The following is an 11605-nucleotide window of genomic DNA, read 5'->3' as shown; positions in this document are numbered from 1 at the left end:
GGCGCCCACTCATGTGGGTATCACAGACTCACAGCGCCTGCTCTGGCTCATTCCAGACCCACACTCCCGGGGTGGAACAGAAAGTGGAGTTTTGCATGTGGTTCTATCATCTCTCTCTCTGTCACTTCTGGATTTCCTGCCCCGGGAACAGTGACCAGTGCAGAGGACTCTCTCCGTGTCCCCGTGCGCCGAATGAATGAGGTGATGATGAGCACAGCGTACCCCACGGAGCACTTTCCCCACGCCTGGGTCTTCAGCTGCCTCCTGGGTCTACTTCACCCGGGCACAGTTACAGTAAGTTGTTTTCTCACAATATGTTTAGCGATGCCCTGGTATAAACACACCTGCTGATAATTTTGGATGTGGCATGATTGGCGACTACCTCCTATCCTCCACCACAGCCTCATTCTGATCTTCGTTTTAACTCAGTAATTATGCAAACTCGAGTTTTATATGTGACTGATTTTTAAAATTTGCATTATGAAGGAATTTTCCTTTGTGTGTGCATGTGATAGATGGAAAGAGAGCGGTAGGTGCCTGGACTGGCAACGCCAAACAGCAAAATAACCAGCTACTGAGCCCAAGGCGCCTTTATCACTACGAGAGAATAATCAGCAATGATACTCACTAATCTTCAGTGTTTTCATCCCAATTGAGAAGAGGTGGTATCACTTCAATCCCCTCCTCAGCCTGGTAGAGCCCAGGTTTGCACTCTGCCTTAAGGGTTAAGAAGCCATCATGAAAAGCTCTGGAGTTAAGCCCTGGGGATGCCATGTGAGCAAGACGTGGTCCCTGCCCGCATGAATTTTATATTTTAACTGGGAAAATGGAATACTGCCAGCTAAGTGCATAAGCATAGAACTGCATTGCAGTCACTTCTATGAAATGGGACTGGGGCACTATTGGAGTGGACCCCAGCAGACCAGGCCTGAGTCTTCACTTCCGAGCTGGCCTCTAAAGGATGGGTAGGAATGTGTCAGAGATGGGGAGCAGTCATTCCGGGGGAGTGAGCCAAATGCGCAAAGGTCCCAGGCGGGGGGGAGGGTGAGCACTGAAGAAGGTTTAGCTGTCATTTGTCACACTCCAGGCTGCCCAGAAGTGGAGCATTCTCCAGAGGTTTGGGGAAACCACCCCATGTGAGTCTTTGGGAGCTGGGGTCCTGTCTCTCATGAAAGGGCCAGACAAGGCCAGGTCCTGGCTCCCTTGCCCCTGTGGTCTGTGATGGGGCGTTCGTGACTTTGAGGCGGGGGCAGGGATGTCAGCTCAGTGCAGTAGGGACTTTAGGGTTCATCCCGGTGATGATGATGCCGGTAATAGCATCTGGTGGCCTTGGTGCCAGCCGGGCTCCTTTGGCTTCTTTCCCCGTCCTAAGCCTGGTCCTGCAGCACCCCCATCAGGCCTATGGGCTCTTCAATGGCCTTGAGCCCAGCAGTAACTTCCCAGATTCTCTTCTTGGCAGTACTGAACCTTGACCCTTACAGAGGACCAGTGTGGCTGGAGCCGAGGGAGAAGGAATAAATTGCAGGACTGGTCAGCCAGGCCAGTCCCTGCCTGCCACGCAGGGCCTTGGCAGTGGCAAGCTACAAAAGGGTTTTAAACACACAGGCATGGGTCATGCGTTCAACGCCATCTAAAAGCCTCATCACTTCTGAGATGTACAGGGTTTGGAAGGGGACTGGAAGGAGAATTCCATTTCCTCTTTCTTTTGAACATCTGGAACTCTAAAGAATGTTACTTTTTAAGCTGCCACGAGGAATGATGAAAGAAACGGGTTACCCATTTAGAGGGTGATTATCAAGCTTCAGCCTGCATGACGTCCGATTTTATAGCTTACTCTGAACCCTGAAACACAGAGTAGATCATGACAGTTTGGGTAATGCTTTGAGTTCAGTGGCAGAGCAATAAAGAAATCTAAGTGGAAAGTGCTTCTCACTCCTGGCTAAGTCCTTCTCTCAGCAAAATTTCACTTCTAGTGTCTTTTCATAATAAAATAATTCTGCATTCCAGCTGAGAACTCCATGCACTCATGCGCTAGTCATGTGGCAGTAGCCTGTTTTTTCACTGCTGGGCAGGATTTGCTAATGGGCACTTTATTGCTAAGTGTGTTGTCCCTTTGGGAAAAAAATAATTTTATCCCAGCACGTGTCTGTCTCCGAGTCTACTGATCAGTGGCGTTATTATGCTTGCAAGAGTCATTTGTAAGCTTTTCAAGTGATATGCCAACGTCTCCCCTCCTCCAGGTAAAAGAGAGAAAATGCTAAAAGCAAAAAGCTAGATCTCCCAGGGGATGGGGGGAGGCATCCTTGCCATCAAATTGGTGTTTATCTTACATGTGTTATAAATCAGGATGTGCCCTGCTCGCTGCTGTTTTTTTGTGTGAGTTCCCAAAGTTAGTCTAGCTATTAAATAAGAGCGGAAGTGTACTCAGATGAGAATACAAGTTCCTTTCTCCCTCCTTAGCTGTCAGACTGAGAGAAAGGGCCCCAAACTCCGAGCCTTGATTTTCTCATCTGTGAAATGGGAACAGTAAGGATATTTAGTTCTTAGGATGATTGTGAAGATTAAATGATGTAATAAAGTCTAAAAAGCACAGAGTATTATTTTGAGTACATAGGAGATGCTACTTTGCAGTTGTCTCTGCTTTTTCTTTCTTCGGTAGGTGCAATTTTTGCAAAGGCCTCAACATTCAATGGATGGTCTATGCTCGAGAGGGTTCCTTATCACCTTTACTGTTAATCACAAACCAGTTTGGGGACAAGGCAGAGATAACACCTGTCTCTTTATTTTTTTCTGAAAACATTGCAGAATTTCTTAAAAACAAAACTTGCCTGGAACTTCTTGTTATGTGCTCAGAACTAACACATACTCAGTCCTTGCTGACAGTGACTCTCTGTGAGAGGCTTGTGTGTGTGTGGTTTGAATGTTCTTATAAAGATTTTCATAGACGGATAAGCTGATATTCAAGAGGTGGGTAACCTGCCTAGGGTTGCCACTGAAGTAAGAGTCAAACTAGGCTCTGAAGCAAGGTGCTTGAGAACCAAGGTCCTTCTTAATCTGAAAACATCCTCCCAGCTTCTCTGCCATTCTCTGCTTCTCTCATTCATGAAGGAAGATAATCCCAATTTAGAATACGTAGGTCAGGATTACAGGTGGTCTGGAAACAGGTCATTGGAATGTCAGCTATTTTGCCAACAGCATTTCTCAAATTCAGCCATGTGGGCTGCCAGGTCCATGTCTCCTGCCCCCATGAAGTGAAATTGAACTTTCTTGTTGGTGGCTCTTGAAGGAGATACCACACAAAGCAATGGCTTGCTACAGTTGTTGCCAAGCAACTCATATAAGCCCAAAGCCACTAAGGGGATGTCTTCCCACAGGTGAGCTAGGGTGGGGCCCTAAGCTTGGCTTGTTTATGGTGGCTGCCACCAGGCCAGAGGGGAAAACTGAGTAAAACCATCCTATATTCACTAATAAAACATAATATGCAAGTGCATTTCTCTTTTATGAAAATTCTTACCCCATACATTTAGTGAACTCAACTCTTAATAGCTAAAAATTCTGGGAGAGTTGAATTTGCTCCTGACCAAGCTTTCCAGTGATCTTACAAACCACTACTGTGCTCTGTAGTTGGAGGGATTATCATGGAGGAAATATGGATAGTTCAAGCTCACTGCCAAGTGAGATCTTTTAGATCTGTCCCTGCTGAAGTCTCAGGCTGAATTGTAGTCCCCTGTGTTGGAGATGGGGTCTGGTGTGAGGTGATTGAATCCTGGGGGTGGATTTCCCCCTTTATGCCCTTCTGGCAGTAAGTGAGTCCTCAAGAGATCCTGTCATTTAAAAGTGTGTGGCACCTTCCCCCGTCCTTCCTCCTGCTCCGATTATGTAAAGGCTGCCTCTCACTTCACCTTCTGCCATGACTGAAAGCTTCCTGAGGCTTCCCAGAAAGCCAAGTAGATGCCAGTATTATACTTCCTGTAGAGCTTGCAGAACTTTGAGCCAATGATAAATTACTTTTCTTCATAAATTACTTTGGTGTTCTCATTCCTGAAGGAAGATAATCCCAATTTAGAATATGTGGGTCAGGATGACAGGTGGTCTTTTCTTGATAAATTACTCAGTCTCAGGTATTTCTTTACAGCAGTGGGAGAATGGGCTAATACAGCAATGAACTGATTATAAAGTTGGAGGACAGGATGGGACAGGGGAGGATCTTTACTGTTTCTGATATGGTTCCTCTAATCTTCTGAAACTCATTCTCAACTGGGGATGATTCCCCTCCCCAACCAGGAGACATTTGGTAACAACTGGAGACATTTTCAGTCGTCACTATGGGGCGGGGGGTCCTCTTGGCATCTAGTGAGTGGAGTCCAGGGATGCTGCTAAACCTGGCACAGTGCCCTGGACTGGCCCTAGCAGCAAAGAATTATCTGGCTCCAATTGTTCATAGGTCAAAGATTGAGAAATCCTGTTTGAAGTTTACAAACAAAAAGCTGAGCATCAAAAACCTGCAATCGTCCACCAGAAAGGTCAATTTTACCGTATATCAATTTAAAAGTAGAAAAGTAAAACATTATTGCATAGGCTTCTAGATTTAATTGCCAATTTACAGGAAATGCAGACGAGTAGGACATGTTAAAATGAGGCCAGGTGGATGCAATCTGCAAAATCTAGACTTCGGAAAAGTCTGTGGTACATGTGACCTTACCAAACCTTGTAAGAAAATAAGACTTATGACACATAACAATGAATTGCAATGCATAGACCCTATTTGCTAAAACTAAACTAAAGAAGTTGTCCTTCAGTGTTTATAAGGGATTGGTTCCGGGGCAACCTTCCACCCACCCCTCCCCCAACCCCCAAATCCATAAATGCTCAATCCTCTGGTATAAAATGGCATAATATTTGCATGTAACCTATACACATCCTCCCATATACTTTAAATCATCTCTAGATTACTTGCAATACCTAACACGATGTAAATGTTATATAGTTGATATATTGTATTGTTTTTTATGTGTATTTTTATTGTTGTATTGTTATGTTTTATTTTCTTCAACTAGTTTTGATCTGCAGTTGCTTGAATCTATGGATGTAGAACCCACACAGATACAAAGTCCACTGTGTATCAGATGATTAAGGAGGTGAACAGGAACTGAATATCTCATGGTGTTAAAATATTGTTTTTAGTGTAATATCATACTGCGGTTAGGTATAAAGGAGTCTCTGTCTTCTAGAGATATATTTTGATATACTCACAGATGAAATTATGTTTGAATTCCATTTCAAAATAATTGGAGGGAGGAGAGTCTGTGATTATAGATGGAACTAAATTGGCATAAGTTGATCCCAGTTGATGAATGCATGGGGCTCATGATTCTGTCTCTGTACTTTTGTCTATGTTTGGAATTTTCCATACTAAAATGTTTTCAAAATCAAACAGTGCCAAAAGCCAAGTTACATGGGCCAAATTCTCATAGCTCGGGCAATGCTATCTAGCTCAGATGGGCCCTGCACGTCTGTTCTCCTCACAGTGCCCCACGGGACCACCGAGGGTCCTCCTCGGCTTCCACGAAGGACACTGGGACTTGGAGTTTGAGCAATTACCTGTGCACATGAGTGCATAAGAGGTGGGGCTGGAATTCAAGCTCAGATGCTTCTGTCCCCAAATCCCGGTTCTTTCTGCTATGCACTGCTGCCCACCTCCTGCGGAAGGCAGGTGCTGTTTTGCAGGGTGGGCGGAAGCCTATGCTAATCAGTTCCCTTCCAAAGCTGCACATAAGCTGTCCTTGTCACCTGGTATTTGGACAGCTGAACCTTTAGGAATCACAACATAATGCCTGATTTCTACCCTGGGAACTGCAAGCTAATTCCAGGTCGAAATGTAAATATTTTCCCCATGGAGAAGAGGTGGTTTTAGCTGCTTCTAAATGGGAAATGCTGGCAACTGTTAATATTGATAGTTATTCCTTGAAAAATGGCTTCAAGGTACTACTAATCAATTATCCCTCAGAATGAAGAATGGAACACTCTGCTCTCCCGGAATTGCAACATGTATTTATAAACACATGCTTTACAGAACAGACAGGCGAAATGAGCCAAGTCTTTGGCATGATGATCGATATTCAGGGTGATGAAAGCAATTATTAGGATCTATATGGAACTTTGAAGTTACAAAATTCCTTCTTTAAAAAAACTGGCCATTGTAGCTATTTTGTGTTTCAGGTATTTGATGTTCTACTAGGCATACCGAATTGTGCTACTTGGCATTGGATTGAAAGTTCACAAGGGCTGGGACTGTTTTTTTTTCTCACTTGGTAAACAAGTAGCTTTGCACTTGGCTGGAAACATCTGGATGATTTAGGCGCTGGCTTGTAACAGTGTTTGCTTTGCTCTGTCCCTCCTAGAACTGATATTTGCATGAAAGGCTCATGACAATGAGTTTCTTACTCAGCCTAGATTTAATGTGAGATGGATGAGGGAGTTTGGTTTTTCCTTTTCAAAACCCTCCTGGGAACTGGGATCTGGAGAGGCATGAACTGGATTCTAAGAGGATCTCTCATTGTAATCCCTCCCATTGAATGTGGGTGTGACCTGTAACTTGCTTTCAGCAATTGTATATGGCAAAGGGGATGGAATGGTATTTATGTAATTATGTTACGAAAGGTTGCAATATCTGTCTTGCTAGAAGACCCTCTCTCCCTTGCTAGCTTTGAGGAACCCCCACCCCCACCCCCACCCCTGGGGCCATGCTAAGGATGCTCCAGTGGCAGGAACTGTGGACACCCTCTGGCTAACAGCCAGCAAGGAAGACCTCAGTCTGACAGTGATGAGGGAGTGTGGCTGTCATCCAACCATGTGAGCTCAGAGATGAATCCTGCCACAAGTGAGCTGCTGTGGGCACCTTGATTGGAGACTTTGAGAGACCTGGAAGCAGAGACAGGGCCCAGCTAAGCTGTGCTGGACTCCTGGCCCGCACAAATCCATGAGATCATACAAATGTGTTGTTTTGTGGTCAGTTGTTACACAGCAATAAACTGATACAGCAGGTAAAATGTGGTGGGGCTGAAATTCAAGCTCAGATGCTTCTGTGGTTACCCAGGTACTCAATGGTAGACCAGGGACTAAAATTAATTTCACTTTCCTCTTTCTGAGGGTTTGCTCAAGGCAAAATTTTTAGGCTCCTGATGCAAAGCAAGAAAATTAGCTGGTGGAGTTGGTGATGGAAAGTGAAGAAGTGTTGAGGGTAAGAACTTGTGGAGGTCTTCTAGCACATTCCCAGTTTGCCTTTTTATAAAAGTGGGAGACTTCTGAGGATCCAATATCATATCCCAGTATCTCAACACTTACTATAGCCTAGGATTTTTGAGAAAACTAACTTATTTAATCCTCAAAATAACCAATTTATTCTATGTTATTATGCTTATCTATATTATTCTGCTTAAAAGAAAACTAATGTCCAGAGTAGTTCAATGACTGGAAACATTGTATGCAGGTGGTGAGTGCTCTGACGCCGCAGTCCAGCTCTTAACCGTCACAACCTGCAGGTCCATTTTAGTACCACAAAAGTGCCTAGCACGTAGGTATAAAGGGAGCACAAGCCTGTATTCCAGTGTTATGAATGAGGGAACACACTAGAAATATGTGGGGACTTTGATGTGCAGGTTGGCTTTAAAATGTGCCTCGGATTTGGTTTAAGCGGGTGTGGTAACACATGCAGACACAAAAACGTTTGTCATTAAGAAAGAAGTTTATTATGCTCATGGTCCCGAGAAGCAGGGAGCAGACTCACCGTGCAGAGCCACGGGGGAAGCAGCAAGGGAGACGAGCAGGCAGTGGGAAAGGGGCACTGTGGTGGGAACCTTCACTGTGTTTTCATAGGAAGGAATGGAAAAACAAAGTGAGCACGTGGGGCAGCCTTTGCACTGGAGGTTTGGAATAATTCCGGCAGGCTCTGAGCTATGGGAGTGTTAAGGTTTGACTGTGTCCTCACCCAAATCTCAGCTCAAGGTGTAATAATCCACACATGTCAAGGGCAGGGCCAGGTGGAGATAATTGAATCATGGGGGTAATTTCCCCCACACTGTTATCAGGGTAGTGAATAAGTCTCATGAGATCTGATGGTTTTATAAATGGGAGTTCCTGTGCACACTCTCGCTTGCCTGCCACCTTGTGAGATCTGACTTTGCTCCTCATTTGCCTTCCACCATGATCATGAGGCCTCCACAGCCATGTGAAACTGTGAATCCATTAAACCTCTTTCCTTCATAAATTATCAGTCTCAGGCACGTCTTTATTAGCCGTATGAGAACAGACTAACATGAGCCTATCCTAGCTGTTTGGTATCTAGCTCTAGGAATGATTAGGGCAAGAGAATGTGTCCAGACTTCAGGAGCCTAAGAAAATAAGACAGGTGTGGGTATGAATTCTGACTAATTTGCATATCCAAGATGTGCACTCAGGCAAGGTATTTGCTATCTAGGAATTAGCCAACCCCAGAAAGGGTGGTCCTTTTTCAGGTCCCCAAGGCCTCAGATGCCAGAACATCAAGAATACAGAAAATAAGAAAATACAGTTGATATAAGGTGCTATTATGCCATATGAGCTATTGACAAAGCAGTAGCATTGGCAGTAGTTAGGATATCAGTTAGGAGATCAGACTCTTTCTAAGTTATAAAAGAATGCTGCTAAAAAGGGCCCAAAGCATTGGTGTGTCACTGTTATTCCAAACACAGATAGTGAGATGAGAGATTCCAACTCCTCCTTCCTCTGAAACAGTGACCTTACTTTTACATGTTTAGAAAAACACAGTGGATCTCTCCATTCTTAGGTAACGTGTGTTTGGTTTCTGTTGTTGTTTTTCTGGGCTTAAATGCAACCATTGCTCTTAGAGACCGCTGATTGGCCCTTTGTCATAATAAGCACTGACAATGATTTCTAAAGTGCAGCCTCCCCTCTCTATAAGGGATTGAATGTTCAACATCTAATACTCTCCTGAGTTATAGAGTTAGCCCGTACATACTTGGTTTTTGGTGCATCTTCCAGAAAACTCACCCATCTGCTTACCCATTGGGTTGGTTACATTCATCATGAACTGTGAAAGGTGGATGTTGAAAAACTACAAGAGTCCTCTAAGGAGTCTATTAGGAAGCCCTGCTTTTCTTCCCTTACAAGGCTATACCCCATGATTTTTTTTTTTAACAAAGAAGAATACATCATTGTCTCTTTAATGTGGCATGAATATGAAAAGACTTGAACTGTGTCTGAGCATCATAACAAGAAAAACATCCTTCCTGTCATCCCCAGCACCAGAAATCCTGTCATTTGCAGGAACATGAGTGAAACTGCAGGTCGTTAAGTGAAAGAAGGGGAGCAGAGAAAGACAAATATTGCATGTGCTCACTCATATGTGAGAGCTACAAAAGCAGGTTTTATGAAGATAATAGATTGGTGGTTACCAGAAGCCAGGAAGGGCTGGTGGTGGTGAAGGGGAAGGTTGAACAGAAATTGATTAACAGGTATACATACACAGCTTGAATAAGACCTACTGTTTGATGGGTCAGTAGGGTCACTATAGTTTACAGTAATCTACTGTATATTTCAAAATAGCTAGAAGAAAGTAATTCCAATATTTCTAGCATAATTAAAAGATATTTAACATGATGAATACCCCAATTATTTGGTTTTTACAAATTATATGAATGCATTAAATTATCACAAGTACCCCCCAAATAGGTACATTTATTATGTATCATTAAAAAATAAAACAAAAAGAGAATTATCTAAGGTCTTCCCCATAAATATATTGCAAGGCATAGAAACATAGGGTTAAGAAGCAAAGAAGGAGTTCACAAAGAGAAGCAACCACATCAAATGCTTCCTGAATTAATTCACACAATGTATGGAGAAGATCTAAGAAACTTAGGATGTTCCACCCTAAGGTGGAATGTTCTACCTACAAGTCAGAGTGGTGATAGGATTCTGTCGGACATTCTCCAACATGGCCTGTTCACATCCCATCTTCAGTCATTCATTCATTCATTCAATTGGCAAATGCTTATTGAGCACCAACTGCATGCTGTACATGATTTAGATGCTGAGGATAAAGCAGTGGGCAACCATTTCCTACCTTCACAGGGCTTACATTCTGATGATGGGCCCAGCCGTCAGAATCCGCTCTGCTCCAGGACCCCAAAGGCCACCATTCTGCAAATTTCCTTGATATTTCTTGAGACACCACACTTAACTACGGGGCTATTCCTCCTTTTTGTTTAACACCCTCCTCTTCTGGACCAGGGAGAAGGTGACGATGTGATATACTCTAAAGTGGTAGGTAGGATCCAGACCATTTGGGACATCATTGGTCACAGTGGAGATTTAAAGAAAAAAAAAAAAGGAAACTAAACTATCTTAATCCAGAGCATGTTTCTGTCTAATTTGTTTTTATTTAAAGACACAACGGCTTTAAGGTGGATGTGGCAAGGGAAGAGGAAGAAGGATCTCTTAAATGTCTTCTGGAGTACAAACCAGGCCAGAAGTGGTAGCAGGTTAATAGTAGAAGGAAGAAGGTGAGTGAATATGAAAAAAAAAAAAAAATCAGAAGCAGTGGCATGCTGGTAAATGTTAACAACCATTTCTCTAAGGGAAAAAAGATAGCAACCTGTGGCATTTACTAATTTCGAACAACCAAGTTGACATCCCTGAATGCAGATTTCGGAAGAGATGCACAAAATAGGCTCACACAAGCTGGAATGAGCCAGCTTCATCACAGCACTCTCTTAGCAGGGGAAACGGGCAGCACGTGGTGATGAATTGGATGTGGGGAATGAAGGAGAGAAAGAGGTGCCAAGAATGAGTGGCAGCTTCTGATTTGCTGAACAGGATGAATGACGGAAATGTCCACAAATAGAAACAAGGAAGAGGAGCAGACGTGGGGGGAAAAAGACCTGTGAAGCTAACAATAATAGGGGAGTATTAGTCAAAGTTACCAGGAACTGGCAATCTGAAGGGGGACCCAGAGGCTGAATAAATGGTGTATCAATCCAAACTGCGTGTTAACATTTTTAGGTCCACGCTTACCAAGAACTCTCTGATTTTATTTTTTTTAACCAGGGATGGAATACTATTATGATTATTTTGCAAGCCTATTAAATTTCAAGCTTTTGTGAGGTGTCTTAGAGGACGGATCAAGGAGGTGGTGGAATATTCCAGCTAAGAATCAGAGGAGTGTCCGGGCATGGTGGTTCTTCCCTGTAACCCCAACACGGGAGATCAAGCGTTTGAGACCCGTCTGGACAACATAATGGGACTGCATTTATACAAGAAATTTAAAAAATTAGGCAGGCCTGGTGATGTGTGACTGTAATTCTAGCTGGAAGGCTGAGGTGGGAGAATCAGTTGAGCCCAGGAATTCAAGGCATTTGAGCCCAAGACTTTGAGTGCAGTGAGCTATAAGCATGCCACTGCACACTAGACTGAACAAGACCCTGTCTCCATTTCTAAAAAAGAATAGAGAAAAAGAAATGAGAGGAGCGATCTTGGCTGAAGATATACATTTGAGAATCATACAGGTATAACTAAAATTGAGAGGAGATTACCTAGCATGAAAGTA

The sequence above is a fragment of the Sapajus apella genome, unplaced genomic scaffold, assembly GCF_009761245.1.
Source record: "Sapajus apella isolate SASKATOON/1434 unplaced genomic scaffold, GSC_monkey_1.0 scaffold96, whole genome shotgun sequence".
Taxonomy (NCBI): Eukaryota; Metazoa; Chordata; class Mammalia; order Primates; family Cebidae; genus Sapajus; species Sapajus apella.
Note: the sequence above shows the minus strand (reverse complement) of the source record.